The sequence below is a fragment of the Aotus nancymaae genome, unplaced genomic scaffold (assembly GCF_030222135.1).
Source record: "Aotus nancymaae isolate 86718 unplaced genomic scaffold, 86718_ANA_hifiasm-v0.15.2.pri h1tg000155l, whole genome shotgun sequence".
NCBI classification, from domain to species: domain Eukaryota; kingdom Metazoa; phylum Chordata; class Mammalia; order Primates; family Aotidae; genus Aotus; species Aotus nancymaae.
In genome coordinates this window covers 2,546,095-2,570,091 of record NW_026988570.1, presented here as the reverse complement: position 1 = coordinate 2,570,091, position 23,997 = coordinate 2,546,095, and the positions used below count along the sequence as shown (strand labels likewise).

Genomic DNA, 23,997 nt, shown 5'->3' with positions numbered 1-23,997 from the left:
TATCGCAAGAACAACATGGGAAAGACCCACATTCATGATTCAATTACCTCCCTCTGGGTCCCTTCCATGACGTGGGAATTTTGGGAGCTACAATTCAAGATTTGGGTGGGGACACAGCCAAACCATATCACTGTGTATATAAAATTTCTTAGCAAGTTAAAGACTCTCCTGTAGCTTGATGAAGTGGACATGCTGGAGAAGCTCACAGAACAAAGAACTGCAGTGGCCTCTAGGAAAGACCTCCAGCCAACAACCAGCAAAAATCTGAAACCCTTAGTCCTAAAACCACAAGGAAATGAACTCTGCCCACAATCTGAATGAGCTTGGAAGCATATTATTTCCCATTTGAGCCTCCAGATGAAAACACAGCCTTGCTCCTTGATTGCAGTCTTGTGAGATTATAACAGAGGACCCAACTTAATTGTGCTTGGATTCCTGACCCATGGAAAATATGAGATAATAAATGTGTATTGTTTTAAGTGGCTACGATTATGGTGATCTGTTGCACGGTAAAAGATATGGTAAAAAACTGACATTTTTCCCACTTTAACTCTCAATACAGACCACCTCTGGTCACCAAACAATACATTCAATACTCTGACACCAGAATTAGGATCAGGGAGACCTTTTTCCTATACACCAATCAATTCTGCAGCAGACAATAGCTGGGTGTCCTCTAATTCAATTAAATTTTGACACTTACTTACCTAGATATAGAATCAGGTCCCACAGGTTTAGGGCTCAGTCCCACAAGACTTCCTCCTACTTCCAGTGTCAATCACAAATAGGTTGTCACCCATACTTCTGAAGAACCGGCTACAAATCAGGAATTCCCACAAACCCCTCCTTAGCTTTGATTAATTTTCTAGAGAGGCTCACAGAACTCAGAGAAATGCTTTACTTACTTTTACCTACTTATTATAAAGGATATTGTAAGGTTTATTGCCAAGTTAAATGAGGAAACGGAGACCAGAGTAAGGAAATTAAAAGCCAATTTATTCAGCTCCTGGGCGAGGTTCTATGGTCCTGGAAAGAGGCCAAAGAAGTCGCGCTTCTCTTCTTGGGGCATGGGGTTTTATAGGGAGTGGAGGTAGTTGATCAGCTGCGGGGGAAACAAAGCAGAGGTATTCTCATTGGTTATGAAGGGACTGGGCACGGACAAGGCGAGCTGCCATTGGCAGCCAAGCTGGGCTACTGGCAAGTGGGCCGGTTGAGGACGTATGGGGCAAGCTGCCATAGGGCAGGTCTTTGGCGGGATTTTTCAAAATTTCGGTGGGGCCGAGTGCATAGTTTGCTGATGAGTACGGCACTGAGATTGGAATCCGGAAGTGGGTGTGGGGAGCCTGCGTGGAGAGGCCAGATGCTGAGTAATGCACTCAGAATGGTGACGTAGTTTTCAGGCGTGGAGAGGTGTGCCCATTTGGCTCCCAGCGAGGCAACCTGCCTTACAGATATTACAAAGGATATAGTTAAACAGCCAGGCGGAAGAGATGGATAATGTAAGGCATATAGAAAAGGGCATGGAACTTTCATATGCAGTTCAGGACCACCACCCTCCAGGAACTTCCACATGTTTAGCTATCCAGAAGCTCATTCAAACCCAATCCTTTTGGGTTTTTAAGGAATCTTCATTACATAGGCATGGCTGATTACATCATTGGCCATTGGTGATCAAATTAACCTTCAGGCCCTTTCTCCTTCCTGGAAGCTGGGGAGTAGGGCTGAAAGTCTAATCATGCCCTGGTCTTTCCTGTTGGTAGTCCCCATCCTAGGGGCCTCCAGTTATCTCATTAGCATACAAAATGCATTCTTATCAATCACTCTGGAGATTCCAAGGATTTTAGGAGCTGTATGCCAGGAAACAGGAATGAAGACCAAATATATATAATCACAATATCATGCACAGTAATATAAAATGAATAAAGCCCTGAAAGAAAGGTTAGCAAGTGGAGCCTGAACTCTTAGATTGGGGACCTGACTAAGGCTCTCTGCAGAGATCAGCAAATGGACTTTCACACTTGAGGTAAAAGGTATCTTAGGAGGGAGAGGATAAGGACAGTGTTGGGTCCAATGTGAATTCACATCTGCCACATTTAATGTTCATTTACTCAACAAATATTTATTGAATGCTCCAGTAGGCATTGGGAATGTACAGCACAAGGTCTGCCCTCAGCACAAAGTAAAAAGAGGTAGAAAAAAAAATTGTGACACAATGTGATGAGTTGGAATATGTGTGTAAGTATGTTGCTTGGACTTAAAAAAAATCCTCATCATTGTAGTTTGGGAAAATAAAACAAAACCCTCAGAGACATTCTTTCACTTAAAATCCATCCAATCTCTCAGTTAATCCTGTCAGTTCTATTTTTAAAACATAGCCAGAATGAAATCGCCTCTTACCACTCTGTTGCTACCAACAGGTCCAAGCTGCCATCACCTCTCCTCTGAGTTATTGTATTAGCCCTATCAGGTTTCCAGGTTTCTATATATGTCCATCACATTCTCTTCTCAACACAGCAGCCAAACCTTTGAAATCAGAAAATGTTTAATCATGTCACTTGTGAAAGTCGATCATACCATTTGGGTCATTCTTGTTATACCCAACTAAAACAGATTTGAGAGGGCAAAGGAAAAGCACTCAGGACATGAAACATTGCTCCAAGAATATAATTCTCTGAAAGCCTGGCTGCTGATGCTACCTGCTATAATTTGAAACCAGTCATATCCATAGCTACTAAAACAATCTCCTGAAACTCTAAGAATAGTTTGACCCATTGCTGTCACTTATCAATCAAAACTTGTTAGCTTGTCAAAACCTTACTAGTGCCAATGAACTTTCTGAGAACAAAACATAATGTTTCTCTTTTAAAAATAAAACCTCTAAGTGTCTTTGTTCTGCAGACATACTGAAAACCATCCAGTCTGCATGTATGTCCCAAGTTGCAATTCTTTCTTTCCAAATAAAATGTGTTAATTTCAGAGGGTTGTCTCTATGTTTTGACTTTGACACACTCTTCTGCTAGAACTCTGCAGTGGCCAAAGCCCCTATGGTGGTCCTGAGTGCTTGGCATGACCAGTTCCCCTCCACCTCTGAGGCCCCCTTTGGCTTGCTCACTGTTTCTTGAGCTCACCACAGGCATGCATGGTTCTGCCCAAGAGCATTTGCATGTGTGGTCCCCCTACCTGGCATACTCTTCCCCAGATACTTTCATGGGTAACTTCCTCACCTCCTTTAAGTTTGTGCCAACTGTCACCTTCTCAATGAGGTCTACTCAACTATTTAAAAATCACAAACTCAAACAGCTCCCACTCAGGGATTGCCTACTCCTGATCCCCATGACCCTGTTTGTTCTCCAGAATTTGCTGCCCTCAACATGTATTACACTCACTGTTTGTAACCTGTTTCCCGTGCTAGAATGTAAGCTGCTCCAGGGCAGGGATTTTTGTCTCCATTGTGTACTGGTGAATCCCAAGTACCTAGAACAGGGACTGGCATGTAACAGATACTCAGTAAATATCTGGTGTTGATGACAGTGGAGAATGGTCAGGGAAGACTTCTGAGTGGATGGCTGAACTGCATCTTGAAATATAAGTCACATACTGAGAAGAAACTAAATTTATCTGTGTCTCACTTGACTCATTTATAAAATAAGGAGTTTAGTGTTACTCAACAGCTCTAAGACATTTTAAAGAGCCACTCTTGGCAGCCTCAAGTTGTGTACTTGTGCCACTGGTGTTAATGCAAATTTGAACCTCACTTGGAATTCCAGCCTCATCCCTTAGATGTCTTTGAACATAAGCCAGATCATGTATACCAGAGTCTTGAGTGTGGGAAAACCTTAGACACACAGAATAAAACCCTGAAAGATAGGTTAGCAAATGGAGCCTGAACAAAAAGAGATTAGAGACATGGCTTCGTTTAAGCAGAAGGAGCCTTTACCACTGGAGATAATACAGCTGCCAGGTAGAAGGCAGGGACATAAACTTTAAAATCCCTCTTAAAGAGCCACTGTGTCCCCAGCTTGCCACTTTGTGTTTTTCCCCTGAGTGAGTTGTTTCAATGGAGTATTTTAGTGGACTTCACAATGGTAAACCAGCTTTGAGGTAATGCTTAAATTTGGATTAACAGGCTGAATAGTCAAGCATAGTAAGTTAATTGATTGGAAGAGTGCCTTTTGAAAAATACATTAACTGCTACTGTTGAGATTGCTGTTTGAGGAGCTTGCCAAGGAAAAAGATTTTACCATTTATAGTGTAAGATCTTATTGGTTGTAAATAAGTTCATTTAAAGTGTGTAAAAGAAATCAGTTTCCTCTGTAACTCCCAGACCCTAAACAACAAAGCGATCACTGTATACCTTAAATTGAGCCCGCATAAACAGTGTAGCTTTGCCATGACTAAAATGGAGCACTCACCTCAATAAATCCTTGTTTTGGCCTTAAAGACTCTCGCTGGGCCTGTTGCACCAGAGACACAAGCAGACAGACCAGTGTCTTGGGAGTCTAATCACCAGGCCCTTTGTCTCCCATTCTCTTCCTGTGAGCTTTTGGGAATGGGAAATCCCTGTAGGGTTGGGTGATGTGCTCAAGTTCTTTGCCTGTCCCCATCAGTACCAGCAAACACACATCCCAAGAGAGTGAGATTTGGAGGAAGTAGGCAGAAATACCAGTAGATGGGCTAAGTTGTGTGATTTCCAAATGTGGATCATTTTGTCCCAGTGCAGGGCAAGGACGCAAGGGGTTCCATGGGAGAAGGATGAGCCTCGAGCTTTGATCCTTCTTTTTCACAGGAACCATCAAAGCACTTCAAGTCTGCCTCTCTGTTTTGTAATTCTGAAGACACACGGTAGAGTAGCCTTATATAACCCTTTCAGGAAGAACAGGAAATCCTTCTGAGTAAGAAACCATCCATAATTAATTCCAAGGTAAGTTTTTATCTATAATTCACTAATTATTCCAACAAGTATTTCCTCAGTGCATACTGTGTGCCAGATATTCCACGCTGAGTCAATCTCAAGGATCTTAATTTCTAAGAGGGAGAATGACAATAATCAAATACTCACACAAATAAACACAGCGGTATAAACACTGATGAGTGCTCTGATAGAAAAGTACTGTGTGCCAGATCTGTGTGCACAGAGGAACCTGGGACTGGAAGGGTGAAAATAGTCAGAGGAGGCCTCCTACAGGTAAGACTTGAAGTGAGAAACAGGAGTAGAAATGAGAGAGAATGGATTTTTGTGGGCTGAGGGTATATATTTTGTGACCATTCTGGGGCTGCAAAAAGCTGAATCAGACTGTGGGGTGCAGTGGCTTACACAGGTAATCTCAGCACTTTAAGTGGCCGAAGTGGGAAAACCACTTGCCTACAGCAGTTTAAAACCAGGCTGGACAACATAGCAAGACTCTCTCTCTACAAAAAAATTTAAAATTAGCCAGATGTGGTGGTGCGTGTCTGTAGTCCCAGCTACGTGAGAGGCTGAGGTGGGAGGATTGCTTGAGCTTGGGAGGTTGAGGCTGTAGTGAGCCATGATCTCATCACTGCATTCCGGCCTGGGTGACAGAGTAAAACCCTGTCTCAAACAAAATTATATATTTTTAAAATGCTGAATCAGCAAGAGTTAGAAGGATAGGAGTGGAAGAAAGGTGGAACAAGTAGACAGAACTTTACAGGCCATGTGGAACAAGTAGACAGAACCTTACAGGCCATATCAACGGCTTTGGATTTTATTCACAGTGAAATCAGCAGCCTTTTTTTTTTCTTAAGCAGGGGAATTGCATAATCCCATTTGCATAGTAATAACTTTAATCTTATTTCAGCTGGAGAATGGATAAGAAGTCACTAAGGATGAAAGCAGGGAGGCCAGTTGGGACACTATTCCAGTAATTCACATAAGAGACAATAGTAGTGTAGCCTGTGGTAAACAATGTTGGGTAGATTCGGTGTTGCTCTGTGCATGAAACATGCGGTAGGAGAAGAAAAGACACACACACAATACCTTTAAGGGTAAACAACCTTTATCCCACATAAATGACAATGTGGATATAATAAGCAAATGATATAATAAGCAAATTGATATAATAACCAAATTGCACTGGGAAGGGGAGAAGGTAAAAGATATATATATATATATATATATTTTTTTTTTTTTTTTTTTTTTTACACTCACCAGACTATGGAGGATTTGTCACCAGACTAGGAAGTAACAGCCTGGGCTCCAAAGTCGGCCACTTGTCCATGCAAAGATGAGGAGAGGTCTCATGAAACTTTGGCACGGTCTGGGACCCTAGCTCTTTTTGTAACAAGTTGTTTGGCATGAGGCCCAGTCATGAGGTCCCTTCATAACTGGGCACAAGGAACACAAAAAGGTCAACTTGTTTTTGCGACTGTCTATTGTTTTTCGATGACTAACATATAGGAATAGATTGAAATAGAGATTTATCTGAAACAGCGCTGGATGAATGCCTCAAGGGCTCACACAACCTGTTCTGGGACTTGGTGACCATTGTTTGTGTCCATGTTCAATTGAGTTCAGATTTAACATCTAACTTTTTCTCCACAGGTGTAGATGATAAAGCAACTCCGTCTTGAATGGTAACCTATTATATTGACTTCTGATTAACCCCTGTTCTGGGAATGCCTCTGAGATTTCTACTTTTTCTACCCTTCACTCTTGTCTCTCTCTGAGGGGTTGACTTCAATTGTTGCACATTCCTTCTCTGTGGTATATAATCCCTGGGCCTAGGGGATAAAGGCGCAAGGATCCACTATCCCTTCTCATGGCTGCCAAAGGCTATCACTTCTGTTTGTAAGCCCCTCTTAAATGTTTCTTTCTGAGAAGGCAGATTTGTCAGCCTCCTTCTTTCACCTCTCAGCTTCCTGGGCTTTGGGCATAAGTTTGCATAGACTTGCTCACCATGGAACATTTAGGGTTGACAGTGTTTTCTTTCAGCATTTTAAAGATGTTCCATTGCTTCTGGGTTATGCAGTTTTGGAAAAGAAGTCTGCTGTAATTCTTATCTGCGTATAATGCATCTTTTCCCCAATAGCTGTTTTTAAGACTTTATAAAGGTGTGTGAGCAATTGATCATAATATATTTTGGTATAGTTTTACAAAGTTTGTTCTGTTTCAGATTTGTTGAGTCCCCTGGTTCTGTGGGCTTATAGTTTTTACCAAATTTAGAAAACCTTTGGCCATCATTTCTTCAAATATTTTATGTCTCTCTTTTTTCTCTGACTTCAATTACATGCATCTTAGACTGATATCCCACAGGTCACTGAGGCATCATTCTCACTCTGTTCAGCAACTTTATTTCCTGTACTTTGCCTGTAAATTCTAGCCACCTCTGCCTCCCAGAGTACTAATCTCCATCTCCTCAACTCAGTGGGGCTCTGTTTGCTTTTGCCCTCCCTGGACTGATGCCTGGAAACTCTCTCCAGGAAGTAAACTGGGACAATCATAGGACTGAATTTATTTGTTTTCTTTCCTTTGGGGATCACAGTTCTGTGCTACCTGTTGCACCATATCTAAATGTTCGATGTATTTTGTGCATTCTTAAATAGTTATTTATGGTGGACAGGCAGTTCAGTTCCTATAGCTTATAATCTTTCATGGGTGGACAGAGTAATACATATTATATATTTTGGTATGTTTATTTGATTAATGTCTGGCTTTCTCCACTAGACTGTAAATTTCATGAGAGCAGGGACCATTTTTGTTTATGTCTAACATGTTTCCTCATAGTATGTGCTCAATAAATACTTGTAGAATAAGACAATTATTTTTAAATTAAAAAATTTACTTGGAATGAAGAATCACAAAAATCACGTTTTTAAAGAAAATTTATGGCTGAGCACAGTGGCTCATGCCTGTGATCCCAGTACTTTGGGAGGCCAAGGCAGGAGGATCACAAGGGCAGGAGGATCACAAGGTCAGGAGATCGAGATCATCCTGGCCAATTTGGTGAAAACTTGTCTCTACTAAGAATACAAAAAAATTAGCTGGGTGTGTTGGCACATGCCTGTAGTTCCTGCTACTTGGGAGGCTGAGGCAGGAGAATTGCTTGAACCCAGGAGACGGAGACTGCAGTGAGCCAAGATCATTCCACTGCACTACAGCCTGGATGACAATGTGAGACACTGTCTCGAAAAAAAAAATTAACAAATACCATCAATAATACAAATTCCAGATAAATGATATAATATTGTAATTATGTTGAAGGAAGAAGCCACTTCTTAATGTCAGAAATAAAAAAGCTAAATTTATCACTTTGTAAGCAAGTTGGAGCGGTAGTTGTAAAGCACACTCTTTCTCAGCAACGCAGAGTTGGTCTTGTAATACAGAGTTTAGGGATTGGAGGATTTTCAAAAACAGGAATGTTGGCTGAGCATGGCAGCTCAAGCCTGTAATTCCAGCACTTTGGGAGGCCAAGGTAGGCAGATCACTTGAGGCCAGGAGCTTGAAACCAGCCTGGTCAACATGGTGAAACCCTGTCTCTACAAAAAATACAAAAATTAGTGGGGCATGGTGGTGCATGCCTGTAACCCCAGCTACTTGGTAGGTTGAGGCATGAGAATCACTTGAACCTGGGAGGCAGAGGTTTCAGTGAGCTGAGATCCCACCACTGCACTCCAGCCTGGTGACAGAGCAAGACTCTGTTTCAAAAAAACCAAAACAAACAAACAAAAACCTGGAGTGTTTAGGGTGTTTTTTGTTGTTATTGTTTTTTAATGTTTAACTGTGAAAGTAAGTAACACCAATGATGGCTGGCTAACTTTCAGAAGCTTGTTTACTGAGCAGAGTGAAAACTGCTGCTAATTGGCTGATTTCAGGGAGTGTATTTACTGATATGAAGTTGTCATGCTTGATTAGAATGGGTTTAAAACTGGCTTTGGTCATTATTTGTTGTCACAGTCAGATAATAATAATTCCTTCCTAGTGTAAGGGTTCTTGCCGAGTTTAAAATGAAGAAACTGAGGCCAGCACAAGAAGATCCAATGCGAATTTATTCAGCTCCCGGGCAAGGTTCTGCGGTCCAACAGAAAGGGCTGGAGAAGTCGCACGGACTCCTCTCAGACATGGGGTTTTATAGGGAGTGGAGGTGTTTGATTGGTTGTGGGAGAGCAGGGCGTGGGCAGGACAAGCTTGCTATTGGCAGGTAGGCAGGGTTTGAATACTATTGGGTAGATTTACAAGCCTCGACTGCTATTGGGTGGATTTACAAGACTCGACTGCTATTGGGTAGCTAAGACTCGAATGCTATTGGGTAGATTTACAAGACTTCTTTTGCATTTTGGCGGGGTTCTTTAAGGGAGAGCTAGGTGCTGTGTGAGGTGGGTGGGCATGTCCGAGCTCCCGGAGCAGGCGGGGGTGTCCGAGTTCCCGGTGAGGCAACCGGCCTTACACCTAGGAGGATAGATTTTTTTTTTTCTCAATTCCCCTTTTTAAATTCTCCATTAGTCAGAGTTGCAGAAAATAATCTAGGAATTCTCCAGAGCTTTGCCACTGTCACTGATTCTTCTTAAAGATGTGTTTTCATTTTCAGTGGTCTGATTTTTCTGTTAGGTATCAATCAACATATTTTCATCTTGTTTTGTCTTTAATCGATAAACATTCATAATACTAGGTAACAAACACTGAGCTATGAGAGAGGCAAGAATAACTAAGAATAACCTGGGACTAGTAGGCACTTAGAAACCATCACCCAATGTGTCTTCTCAGGCTTGAAGATGAGTCTCAGATTGTTGAGTCAACAACTTCCTAAGTCTACCTCAGGTAGACAGGTTGCCTTTTCTCTTAGTTTTTCCAGCACCATTTGTAGAAAAGACCATCCTTTCACCATTGGATGGGTTTTGGCACCCTTGTCAAAAGTAAGTTGACCATTATGTCTACCTTTACACCAATAGCATACTGCCCTGATTGCAGCAGCTTTGTAGTAAGTTGAAATTAGATGTTATGATTCCTTAACTTCAGTCTTCTTTTCCAAAATTGTTTTAGTTACTCTAGATCCTTTGCTTTTCTGTATAAGCTTTAGAATTATTTATTAAAACATCAATTTCTATTTTTTAAAGTCTGCTGATATTTTTATTACAATTGTATAAAATTTACAGATAAATTAGGGGAGAATTGATACCATAATGATACTGAGTGTTCTGTTCCATAAACAAAGGGTCTCCCTACATTTATTTATTTATTTCTTCTTATTTTTCTTGATAAATGTTCTGTGGTTTTCTTCATAAAAATTTTTTACTTAGATTTTCTCTAAATATGTAATGATTATTGTGCCACTGTAAATGGTAGTATTCTTTTAAATTATAATTTGTAATTTACAATTGCTTATTGCTAGCATATAGAAATACATTTGATTTCTACATATTGGTTTATATACTCTGATATTGCTAAACTTCTGATATTGTTTCTGTAGATTCTTTGGAATATTCTATGTAGACAATCATGTTGCCTGTGAATAAAGACAGTTGTTTCTTCTTTTCTAATCTGTAAATTGTTTTCCTCTCTCACCTTATTGTATTTGCTGGGCCTCCAGTACAATGTGGATTGAGTGAAAATCTTTCCCTTGTTCTCAGTCTTAGGGGGAAAGCATTTCACTTTTTTCCTTTTTTGTCAGAATTAAATTTTATTTCACATTGAAAGAAACTGTGAAAAAGATTTACATTTTCCCATATTATAGCACAACATTTTAATGAAATATTTGTTGCCATAAATAAGATCTTGTTAGTCTGAAAAACTGAAACAACAGTTTGTGTTCTTCAAGGGAAAGCAAAATGACTTAGCAAATAATGGTTTAAAAGTTTTAAACCCAAGCATAAACATATGGCTTCATTATTAATATCCTTTATAGCCCATTATGAAATTATTTCCATTATCAATTAGTACCTATTTACAAGGATACATTCCTAAAATCATTTTGATCAGTTGGAAAATGGCAGAAAAATTAACACAGTTCAGAAATATCGATCATACATTTTTGCTGCATATTAAACTGTGAGGTAACTATACCATACAAATACAGTTCTAGCTACTCTTTATTATCTACAAATTTGTTTTCAAATAATTTTTACTAGTAATCTCAAAAATTTGGCTATTTAAAAGCAAATGACTAAAACTTTTATGTTTGCACAAAATCATAATTTTTAAGTCATTTATGCTGATTTTAACAAATGAAAAATTTTAAAAATACATTTAGAATGTCAATTCTAATATTTAAAAAATAAAGAAAAATTAAAAATTAAGTCATTCATTCAAAAAAGTGAAATTTTAAAGTAAGTTCATTAGCAAATAAAGTAATGCAAATTTTCTAATAGATTGCTCATTTTCTACAATAGTTAGATTCAAAAATACATACTAATTAAGTAAACATAAACTCTATGCCACAAGGAGAATCATCTTAGAGATTAGTTTTGAGATCAGTCTTAAATATTTCAGAACATACTAGAATATGACCTATTTATTCTTTCAGTTGATTAAAGAAAAGCAAAACCACAGAATTATTTTAGTTAAATGGATTAAAAATTACTAAATAGGTCTAAATTTGGACTTAAAGTACAGTTTTTTTGAAATAAGTAATGTAGAAAGTTTTGAGTAGCATTTAGTCTCTTTATAAAGTATAAATACACTTCAAATGCCATGTGTCTGTAATTCAGGATGTCAAATTACAGCATGCATTGATAGTACACGTCTATAGCAGGGAGATAGTATTTAGTCCATTATGGATAGTAAAGGAAGAAAGAATATTTCTTGAGAGAAAAAAGAATATTAAATAGGAACATCAGGGAAAAGAAAAGCCTGGTACTCAAAATAAAAGGGCCATGAATTGAAGAGAGCAATATTACTCTTTACTGACATTTAAAAGCATTATCTCTGTTATTAGGAATAAAGTAATACTGTCTCATTCTTATTACATATTATAATCATGTACATTTGTGCTGCATGTGTATATATATATTTACACGCACACTCAACATGTATATTTATATGTATTTATTTATACACACACTATATGTAATATAGTACATATAGTGTGTGATTGTGTGTGTGTGTATATATATATATATTCTGAAACTGCATGATGACATGGTGATATTTTAGCAATTTAAAAAAAATCTTTTTATTTTATTTTACTTGTGCAGATACATGTGCAGTGGTACATGTGCAGAATGTGCAGGTTTTTTTTACATAGGTATACATATGCTATGGTGGTTTGCTGCACCTATCAATCAGTCATCTAGGTTTTAAGCCCTGCATGCATTATGTGTTTGTCTTAATGCTCTCCCTCCCCTTGTCCCCCATCCCTGGCAGTCCCTGGCGTGTAATGTTCCCCTCCCTGTGTCTATGTGTTCTCATTGTTCGACTCCCACTTTTGAGTGAGAACAGGTGGTGTTTGGTTTTCTTTTCCTGTGTTAGTTTGCTGAGGATGATGGCTTCCAGCTTCATCCATGTCCCTGCAAAGGATATGAATTCATTCTTTTTTATGGCTGCATAGTATTACATGGTGTTTATGTACCACATTTTCTTTATCCAGTCTGTCATTGATGGGCATTTGGGTTGGTGCCATGTCTTTGCTATTGTAAATAGTGCTATAATAAATATACATATGCATGTGTCCTAATAGTAGAATGATTTTTTTTTTTTTTTTTGAGACGGAGTTTCGCTCTTGATACCCAGGCTGGAGTGCAATGGCGCGATCTCGGCTCACCGCAACCTCCGCCTCCTGGGTTCAGGCAATTCTCCTGCCTCAGCCTCCTGAGAAGCTGGGATTACAGGCACGCGCCACCGTGCCCAGCTAATTTTTTGTATTAGTAGAGACGGGGTTTCACCATGTTGACCAGGATGGTCTCGATCTCTTGACCTCGTGATCCACCCGCCTCGGCCTCCCAAAGTGCTGGGATTACAGGCGTGAGCCACCGCGCCCGGCCGTAGAATGATTTATATTCCTTTGGGTATATTCCTAGTAATGGGATTGCTGGGTCAAATGGTATTTCTGGTTCTAGACCCTTGAGGAATCACCACAATATCTTCCACAATGGTTGAACTAATTTACATTTCCACCAACAGTGTGAAAGCATTCCTATTCCTCCATAGCCTCACCAGCATCTATTGTTTCTTGACTTTTTAATAATCACCATTCTGACTGGCATGAGATGCTATCTCATTGTAGTTTTGATTTGCATTTCTCTAATGATTAGTGATGATGAGGTTTTTTTTGTATGTTTATTGGCCACATAAATGCCTTTTTTTGAGAAGTGTTCATATCCTTTGCCCACTTTCTGTGGGGTTTTTTCTTGTAAATTTGTTTAAAAATCCTTGTAGATTCTGGATATTAGACCTTTTTCAGATGGGTAGATTGCAATTTTTTTCTCTCATTCTGTAGGTTGCCTGTTCATGCTGATGCTAGTTTCTTTTGCTGTGCAGAACTTTAGTTTAATTAGATCCCATTTGTCAATTTTGGCTTTTGTTACAATTGCTTTTGGTGTTTTCATCATGAAGTATTTGCCCATGCCTGTGTCCTGAATGGTACTAGGTTTTCTTCTAGGATTTTTATGATGTAGCGTTTTACATTTAAATCTTTAATCCATCTTGAGTTGGTTTTTGTATAAGGTGTAAGAAAGGGATCCAGTTTCAGTTTTCTGTACATGGCTAGCCAGTTTTCCCAGCACCATTTATTAAATAGGGAATCTCTTCCTCATTACTTGTTTTTGTCAGGTTTGTTAAGATCAGGTGGTTATAGATGTGCTATTTCTGAGTTCTCTGCTCTGTTCCATTGGTGTATATGCCTGTTTGGTACCAGTATCATGCTGTTTTGGTTACTGTAGCCTTTGTAGTACAGTTTGAAGTCAGATAGCTTGATGCCTCCAGCTTTGTTCTTTTTGCTTAAGATTGTCTTGGCTATGCGGGCTCTTTTTTGGTTCCACATGAAATTTAAAATAGTTTTTTCTATTTCTGTGAAGCAAGTCAATGGTACCTTGATGGGGATAGCATTGAATCTATAAATTACTTTGGGCATTATGCCCATTTTCACGATATTGATTCTTCCTATCTATGAGAATGAAATGTTTTTCCATTTGTTTGTGTCTTCTTTTATTTTCTTGAAGAGTGGTTTGTATTTCTCCATGAAGAGGTCGTTCATGTTGCTTGTAAGCTGTATTCTTAGGTATTTTATTCCCTTTGCAGCAGTTGTGAATGGGAGTTCATTTATGATTTGGCTCTCTGCTTGTCTATTATTGGTGTATAGAAATGCTTGTGATCTTTACACATTGATTTTGTATCCTGAAACTTTGCTGAAGTTGCTTATCAGTTTAAAAAGTTTTTGGGCTGAGAAAATGGGGTTTACCATATATAGAATCATGCCATCTGCAAACAGCGACAATTTGTCTTCTTCTCTTCCTATTTGAATACCCTTTATTCCTTTCTCTTGCCTGACTGCCCTGGCCAGAACTTCCAATACTATGTTGAATAAGAGTGGTGAGAGACAGCATCTTTGTCTTGTGCCAGTTTTCAAAGGGAACACTTCCAGCTTTTGCCCATTCAGTATAATATTGGCTATGGGTTTGTCATACATAATTCTTAATATTCTGAGACATGTTCCATCAACCCTAATTTATTGAGTTTTTAACCTGAAGGGATGTTGAATTTTATCAAAGGCCTATTCTATATCTATTGAGATAATCACGTGGTTTTTGTCATTGGTTCTGTTTATGTGATGGGTTATGTTTATTGATTTGCATATGTTGACCCAGCCTTGCATCCCAGGGATGAAGCCAACTTGCTTGCAGTGGATAAGCTTTTTAATGTGCTGCTGGATTCAGTTTGCTAGTATTTTATTGAGGATTTTCGCATCAATATTCATCAGGGATACTGGCCTGAAGTTTCCTTTTTTGTTGTGTCTCTGCCAGGTTTTGGTATCAGGATGATGCTGGCCTCATAAAATGAGTTAGGGAATAGTCCCTCCTTTTTAATTGTTTGGGATAGTTTCAGAAGAAATGGTACCAGCTCCTCTTTGTACGTCCAGTAAAATTTGGCTGTGAATCCGCCTGGTCCTAGGCTTTTTTTGGTTGGTAGGCTATTAATTACTGCCTGAACTTCAGAACTTGTTATTGGTCTATTTAGCGATTCAACTTCTTCCTGGATTAGTCTAGGGAGGATGTATGTTTCCAGGAATTTATTAATTTCTTCTAGATTTTCTAGTTTTTTTGTGTAGAGGTGTCTATAGTATTCTCTGATAGTAGTTTGTATTTCTGTGGGATCAATGGTGATATCTCCTTATTATTTTTTATTATGTCTATTTGATTCTTCTCTCTTTTATTCTTGATTAGTGTAGCTAGCAGTCTATCTATTTTGTTAATTTTATCAAAAAACAGCTCCCGGATTCATTGTTTTCTTGAAGGGGTTTTCATGGTCACTATATGGTGACATTTTAGCGATTTTAGAATAAATCCATAGACTCACAGCATGCATAAATCATTTATATCTTAATGGCTCATGTAATCATTTTATTTTATTTTATCTTTTTTAGAGATAGGGTCTTGCTCTGTTGCCCAGGTTGAAAGGCGGTGTCAATCATAGCTCACTATAGCCCTGGACTCCTGGGCGCAAGTGATTCTTCTGCCTCAGCCTCTTGGGTAGTCAAGACTACAGGCGTGCACCATCACACCCTAATAAATTTTTAACTTTTTGTAAAGACAAGGTCATACTGTGTTGCCCAGGCTGGTCTTAAACTCCTGACCTCAAGTGATCCTCTCACCTCTCAAAGCACTGGAATTACAGGCTTTAGCCACCATGCCTGGCCTTAACTGCACATTTAAACCTGAACAAATGTTCATTAAGCATACTAGTAATTTTTTTGTTTGTTTTTTTGAGATGGAGTCTCGCTCTGTCACCCAGGCTGGAGGGCAGTGGCGCAATCTCAGCTCACTGCAACCTCTGCCTTCCAGGTTCAAGCAATTCTCCTGCCTCAGCCTCCTGAGTAGTTGGGATTACAGGTGCGCACCACCACTCCCAGCTAATTTTTGTATTTTTTGGTAGAGATGGGTTTTCACCACGTTGGCCAGGAAGGTCTCGAACTCCTTACCTCAAGTGATCTGCCCGCCTTGGCCTCCCAAAGTACTGGGATTACAGGCTGTAAGCCACTACACCCAGCTGCATACTAATAATGTTCAAGTGATGTAATTAAAAAATTTGGTTGCAGTGTTTTATTATGCTGCACAATTACATTTGAGAAAAGGAGGCTAGCTTTTATTATTAATTATTAAAATTAGTGAAATAGCTTCATTTATTTTAATGCTGATATATTCTACCATATATTTGTGTATAGAAAATATAGAAACTTACAAGATCCTAATTGGTTAGTTCATGCCATTTGCATGTATTTGAAAAACATTTTAACATGCAAACATAAGCAGTTTCAAGACCTGGCTGGGGGAAAGGTTTATACTCTACTACAATGATGCTGGTGTATTTCTACAGAAGGCCTTTTTAGTGAAATCAGTCAACAGGAGGTAGGAGTTTATCAATGAATTGCTTGATAGCCATCATTTCCTGGTGACAAGCTATGCATCATGCCTATGAAGGTTTTGAAGTTTACACTGGCTGGATTTACCAATGCTGTAAGATTTTCAACAGTAAGTAAATCAAACATGAGTGAAACTAAAGGGTCACAATCTCTACAGCAGTGGAGAATAGAAATATCTTTGTTTGTGCCACAATGGGACCCTGTAGAAATGGATCGCAAAGTGGAAGCCAGCAACTGAGTGCAGTGACATGTGCCGGGTTCTGCTGTGTGGTAAGAGAAGTATATAAAGACAAGAGCTCCTCCTGGAGAAAATCCTCCTAAAACAGTTCTGTTAGAAGAAATGCTGTTCTTCACCTCTTGATTTATCAAAGCTTTTACATTTTTTACTGCCTGTTTAATTCCAGGTTCACCCTTCCATGAATCCAGCAAAAGCCGTAAAATATCAAACTAAGAGTCCACAGCCAGGCTCATATTTAATGTAGTAGGCATAACTGTTACATAACTGGAGCATGCAAGCAGATATGTTAATATGTGAACTTATACTTGTAAAGGTTTCTATCCATCCATGCTTTGTGTCTCCCAATCTATGAAGGCAAATCATCTTAATTTAAGACCCTCCCCACTGATGCCCATCCCTCTAATCTGGGACTGGGCAGCTGGAGGTCCAGAGGGTCCCATCGGCCACATTCTGTCCCCAAGTGCAGGGGGCCCTAAGAAAAGGAAGGCTGTGATGCCCACACCTTCCCCACACAGCACAGGCCCAGTCTACTGGACCATCCATAGCCTACCCCGGGCAGGGCAGAGCTTCAATTTTTCAATAGTAAGTATGATTTTAGGCCTGGGAATTTTACAGATGCAGTTTAACAAATACTGCATGTTCTCACTTGTAAGTGGGCGCTAAATGATGAGAACACATGGACACGTAGAAGAGAACAACACACACTGGGGCCTATTGGAGGGTGGAGGGTTGGAGTTGGGAGAGGATCAGGAAAAACAACTAATGGATACTAGGCTTAATACCTGGGTGATGAAATAATCTGTACAACAAATCCCCACGACATGCATTTACTTATGTAACAAGCCTGCACATCCTGCACATGTACCTTGGAACTTAAAAGTTTAAAAATAAATTAAAAACAAAATTTTTTAATGCAGATTAAGAAAGTTTTCTTTTATCCTTAGTTTTCTGAGAGTGTTTACCCTAAAAGGAGGTTACATTTGGTACATGCTTTTAGCATTTATTCAGATGATCATATGAATTTTCTCCTTTAGTCTATAGATATCATGAATTACACTGATTCAATTTCAAATGTTGAATCAAACTTAAATTCCTGGGATAAATTGCACTTTGTCATTATGCATTATGCTTTCTTTTATTGTTTCCTTTATTACTGTTATCTGTGGTCAATTTTATTGATTTCTGCTTTTTAAAAATTTATTTGAGACAGAGTCTTGCTCTGTTGCCCAGGCTGGAGTGATCTCGGCTCACTGCAACATCCTCCTCCTGGGTTCAAGCAATTCTCCTGCCTTAGCCTCCTGAGTAGCTGGGAATATAGGCGTGTACCAACATGCTCGGCTGATTTCTGCTTTTATCTTTGGTATTTTTTTCTTTCTACTTGCTTTAATTTGCTCTTTTTTCCCCCTAGTTTCCTAAGGTGGAAGCTTAGATTATTAATTCAAGTACTTTCTGTTTTATAATATATTTAATGCTACACATTTCCCCTAATGACTAATTTAACTACATACTGCAAATTTTGATATCCTGTGTTTTTATTTTCATTCAATTAGTAATATTTTCCATTTTTCCTCGTAGATTTCTTTTCAAACCACAGGTCATTTATAACTATGTGATTTAACTTTCAAATATTTGGAAATTTTCCAGATTTTTTTGCTTTATGCATTTGAAACTATGTTGTTAGAATCATGCTAACTTAGAAGTTACATCTTCCTGGTTGATTAATTCTATCATTACAAAATATCCCTCTAGTTCTGGTGGTTCTTATTTTACACTATATTATTTCTTATATTAATGAAGCTAAAATGTCTGTCTTTTGGTTTTCATTTATACAGGATATTTTTCCATCCTTTTACTTTCAACCTCCTTATATTTATGATGTTTCTCTTGTAAGCAACAAATAATTGTAGTTGTCTGCTAATCCAGTCTGAAAACATAATTGAGATGTTTTGCCTATTTTTACTGTTAACTATTGATATATTTGGCTTTAAATCTATCATCTTACTGTTTGTTTTTCATTCATTCCATCTCTTCTATCTTCCTTTTGCTTCTTATTCTTTCATTTGAAATGAATATTTTTATTATTCTATTTACTCTATTAGCTTATTAATTATATGTTTATCTACTTTTAGTATTTTCTTTTTTTCAAGACAAGGTCTCACTTTGTCACCCAGGCTGGAGTGCAGTGGTGCAATCTCAGTTCACTGTAGCCTCGACCTCCCAGGTTCAAACAATCCTTCTGCCTCAACCTCCAAATAGCTGGGACTACAGGTGCACAGCACCATGCCCAGCTAGTTTTTTCATTTTTTGTAGAGATGGGATTTCACCATGTTCCCCAGGCTGGTCTCAAACTTTTGAGCTCAAGTGATCTGCCTACCTCAGCCTCCCAAAGTGCTAGGATTACAGGTATGAGTCACTGCTCCCAGCCAACTTTTACTATTTTTTTCTAAAGGCTATAACAATCACCTTTAACTTAAAGAATGGCATGTATAAATTCTTCGATCACCTTCCAGATAATGCAAGAACTTTGGAATACAAATATAAAAAAACTTAATCCCTCCCACCTTTTGTGCCTCCATTGTCCATTTAAATTATATAGGGGTGGCCGGGCGCGGTGGCTCAAGCCTGTAATCCCAGCACTTTGGGAGGCCGAGGCGGGTGGATCACGAGGTCAAGAGATCGAGACCATCCTGGTCAACATGGTGAAACCCCGTCTCTACTAATACAAAAAATTAGCTGGGCACGGTGGCGCGTGCCTGTAATCCCAGCTACTCAGGAGGCTGAGGCAGGAGAATTGCCTGAACCCAGGAGGCGGAGATTGCGGTGAACCGAGATCGCGCCATTGCGCTCCAGCCTGGGTATCAAGAGCGAAACTCCGTCTCAAAAAAAAAAAAAAAAAAAAAAAAAAAATTATATAGGGGTGTGTGTGTGTATACACACACATATATGTATATACACAAAACTATTTTTATATAAGTTTAATTCCACAAATCATTATCGATGTAACTTTACGCAGCCAATCTTCATCAAGATTTACCCTCAAATTTGCCTTTTCATGCCTCCTTCTATCTTTTCTTTGCTTCCAAGTAGAATCATTTTGCATCTGCCTAAAAATTCCATTCAGTATTTTCTTTGGTGCAAATATGTTGCTAAAAAACCTCTCAGCTATAATTTGTGTAAACATATCTTTATTTTGCTTTTACTTTTTAAGGATCATTTGCAAGGCACAGAATTCTAGAATGGCAGTTATTTTCTTTCAATATTCTTTTGGCTTCTCTAGTGCTTCTGCTGAGAAGTCAGCCAAAGTGTACTTTGGCTTCTTTCATAGTAATATGCCTTTTTGTTTTTCTTTTGGCTGCTATTAGGATTTTCTCCTTTACTTTGTCTGTCATTTTATGTGCTATACCTAGGTGAGTTTCTATTTGTATCGATCCATCTTGGGTTCATAGAGCCTCTCAAATCTGTGATTTGATGTGTTTTTATCAGGTTTGGAAAACTATTGGCTATTATATTTTTAAATATTGCTTTTGTCCCATTATTTTTCTCATCTACTTTTCAGGCCTCAATATGTTAGATACTTTTAGTGTTTTATACATACTTTTTGCTCATTTCAGACTTTTCTTTTTATCTCTTTATGTTTTAGTCTGGGCATTTCATTCTGGTCTATCTTCCTGTTCATTTATGCCTACTCCGTTGTGAAACCCATTCATTGACTTATTAAATTCATTTGTTTTATTTTAAAATTCTAGAATTTCCATATGTTTCATTTTTATGCTTTCTGGCCAGGGGTGGGTGGCAAGGACAGGGTGGCTCACAGGCTTGTGTGGGTTGGGCTTGGCCCTGTGCTGCCTCAGGATGTAAAGTGTAACAAGGGGGCCGGGATGGGCAGAGTGCACCTGTAGGTGCCTGCGTCCCCCAGCTCCCCCCGCAGCTGGCTCCACAGTGGTCCACGCCGGTTGCCAAGTTCGGGTTCCAGACCAAAGACTGCGTATTCTTCACTGCTTATTGTGGTCCAGACACTGCCAGGTTTACTGCACCCGCCAGAGCAGCCTTGGCCCTGTGGAGGAGCTGGGGACTGCCCCTCAGCCATACTTGCAGCTGTTCCTGGAGGAGCTACCCGGGGTTGTGGCAGCACTGCCAGATGGTATGAAACCAGATCCTAATCCTTATGATTTTCTAGGGGAATTGGTGATATCTGCAGCTATTGTTGGAGTTTTTGCTATTCTCTTTTTGTGGAGAAGTTTTAGATCGGTTAGGAGTCTTGTTTATATGAGAAGAGAGAAAAAACTTGCTGTAACACTTTCTGGACTAATTGAAGAAAAATGTAAACTACTTGAAAAATTTTGCCTTGTTCAAAGAGAGTATGAAGGCTATGAAGTAGAGTCATCTTTAAAGGATGCCAGCTACGAGAAGGAGGCAATAGAAGCATAAAGTTTGGAGGAAGCTGTGAAAAGCTGACAGGTCTAATTCTAAACTTGAGGATGAAATACTCTGTCTAGTAAAAGAGTTAAAAGAAAAGAAATCTAAACATTCTGAACAAGATGAGTTGATGGCAGATATTTCAAAAAGGATACAGTCTCTAGAAGATGAGTCAAAATCCCTCAAATCACGAGTAGCTGAAGCCAAAATGAGTTTCAAGATATTTCAAATGAATGAAAAATGACTGAAGATAGCAACGAATAGCTTTGAATGAAAATTTGCATCTTCGGGAAAGCCAGAAACAGCTTTTGCAAGAAGCTGAAGTATGTAAAGAACAAGTGAGTGAATTTAATAAACAGAAAATAAACTTGAAGACTTCAAAGTACATGCAGAATAAATTATAAATGATAAAGAAAATTACATCAAGACTCTGAACACTTGCTAAAGATGAAAGATCGGGCTACTATGCTTGGAGAAAATATAATGGATGATAATAACTTGGAATTAGAAATGAACAATGAATCAGAAAATGGTGTTTACTTAAGTAATCCTCTAAAAGGAGTTTTGAAGAAACTCATTCATGCTGCCAAGTTAATTGCTTCTTTCAAAATCTTAAAAGGAGAAAGAAACCAAATTTAGATTCAGTTATCATAAATTGATAAAACAAAGGAAGAGCTTAGAGAACATATTACAAATCTTCAGACCGAACAAGCATCATTGCAGTCAGAAAACGCACATTTTGAAAATATGAATCAGAAGCTTCAACAGAAACTTAAAGCAATGACTGAATTATATCAAGAAAATGCAATGAAACTTTACAGGAAATTTTCAGTAGAGGAAAATTATCAGTTGCTTCTTTCAAAATCTTAAAAGGAGAAAGAAACCAAATTTAGATTCAGTTATCATAAATTGATAAAACAAAGGAAGAGCTTAGAGAACATATTACAAATCTTCAGACCGAACAAGCATCATTGCAGTCAGAAAACGCACATTTTGAAAATATGAATCAGAAGCTTCAACAGAAACTTAAAGCAATGACTGAATTCTATCAAGAAAATGCAATGAAACTTTACAGGAAATTTTCAGTAGAGGAAAATTATCAGTTACAGAAAGAAGAGAAACTTTCTAAAGTAGATGAAAAGATCAGCCACGCCACTGAAGAGCTGGAGACATATAGAAAGTGAGCCAAAGATCTTGAAGAAGAATTGCCACTTTCATACAGCTTCAACACTGATCAATTCATGGTCAACCATGTTCCATTTGTATGCCTCCTCACCCCTCATCATTTGTTGCATAACATCTCTAAAAAGATATGTTCATCTCTAAAAAGTAAAAATTCTTCATAAAATGTAACACCACCACCATTATCACATCTAAAAAAGGTAATAATCCTTTAGAATTATCAAATATCCAGTTAGTTCAATTTTCTCTGTCACATAATTTGTGTTTTTTTTTTTTACAATTTTTTTTTTTGTTCAAACTAATATCCAAATTGAAATTGGTCAGTATGTCTTTTAAATCTCTTGAGGCTGGCTCATGCTTGTAATCCAAGCCCTTTGGGAGGTTGAGGCAGGAGAATTACTTGAGGCCAGGAATTCAAGACCAGCCTGGGCAACACAGTGAAACCCCATCCCTACAAAAAATTAAAATATTATCCATGTGTGGTGGCACATGCCTGTAGTCCCATCTACTCTGGAGGCTGAGGCAGGAGGATGGCTTGAGCCTAGGAGTTTGAGGTTGCAGTGAGCTATGACTGCACTACTTCACTCCAGCCTAGGCAACAGAGTGAAACCCTGTCTCAAAACAATTTTCTTTATATTTCTTTAGATCTACAGATTTCTCTCCACTCCCCTCTGTTTTTTCATTTGTTGAAGAAAATAAATAGGTGGTTTGTCAGCTAGAGTTTTCCACAATCTGGATTTTATTAATTGCATACCTCTGGTATCATTTAGCATGTTCCTTGGTCCCCTGTATTCCTCAAAACTCATCATTAGAGTTGGCGACCTGGACAGATTCGATTTCTAATTTTTGGCAAAAGTGTGGCTTGGGTATTAGTGTGTTCTTGCATTGGAAGAAAAAGACATTTTTCTTTTTTGTGTGATGTTAGTAGTCATTGATGGTCATGGCCCATATCCACTAACTCATCAGGGACTGCATGGGGTTATATTTTAATTGTACATTTCTTTTTCATTTCTCAGCTGGAATACTTCAATAAAGAGGTTTCCATCATCCAAAGTTTGGTTACCCTGAATATAGTTTGATTGAGAAAAGCAGTATCCCACCTTTCAAGATGCTTGAATCTTCCCCTATGCTTACTAGTTTTCTAAACGAGTTGGTTTTCTAAGCATTCTCTAACTATATGTCTGTATCATTGGAAATGCACAGACTTTTAGCATATTTAATATGTTTCAATGTTTTGTCATTATTATCCTTATTGGTGTAGAAATGGTCTTATTTCTGGCCAGCAGAAGCTCTTTAAGTTGGACCCTGAGCCCTTCTGGCATGCTGCTAGCAGTTTCAGACAACATCCTTGGTTCCTGATATGACAAGACGTTTTAGGTTTATTTGTGTATTTCCTTCTCCAGACCTGGAGTCATCCATTTCTCCAAGGATTGCTGGTTCTTCTTGTAAAATAGGCTATTTAGGGACTATAATCTGAGCATTAAGGGTGATTTCTTTTCCTCATTCTTGCAAATATAACTTCAAAAAAAGTTTTTAGTATGTCCTTCGTTTTTTTAAATATAAGCAAATATGTTTATATATTCATATCCTCCCTTAGATGAATAGCAATATGCTATAAATACTTTCCTCTACCTTGCT

The 23,997-nt window shown here is 38.5% G+C and overlaps 1 long non-coding RNA gene and 2 pseudogenes across 2 annotated transcripts in view; 1 reads left to right on the top strand and 2 right to left on the bottom strand.

Moving 5' to 3' along the window:
* Positions 1-981: 981 nt before the first annotated feature.
* Positions 982-23,997, bottom strand: part of LOC135272940 (uncharacterized) — a 151,564-nt gene continuing 128,548 nt past the window's right edge. For both annotated transcript variants that reach the window (XR_010340849.1, XR_010340848.1), the window contains exons 2-3: positions 2,398-2,523; positions 982-1,440 (exon numbers count right to left, since the gene is read on the bottom strand). This is a non-coding gene — a long non-coding RNA (uncharacterized LOC135272940). The remainder of the gene's footprint in view (positions 1,441-2,397; positions 2,524-23,997) is intronic.
* LOC135272917 (acyl-protein thioesterase 1-like) lies at positions 15,947-19,342 on the bottom strand (annotated as a pseudogene).
* Positions 17,583-21,976, top strand: LOC135272923 (melanoma inhibitory activity protein 2-like; annotated as a pseudogene).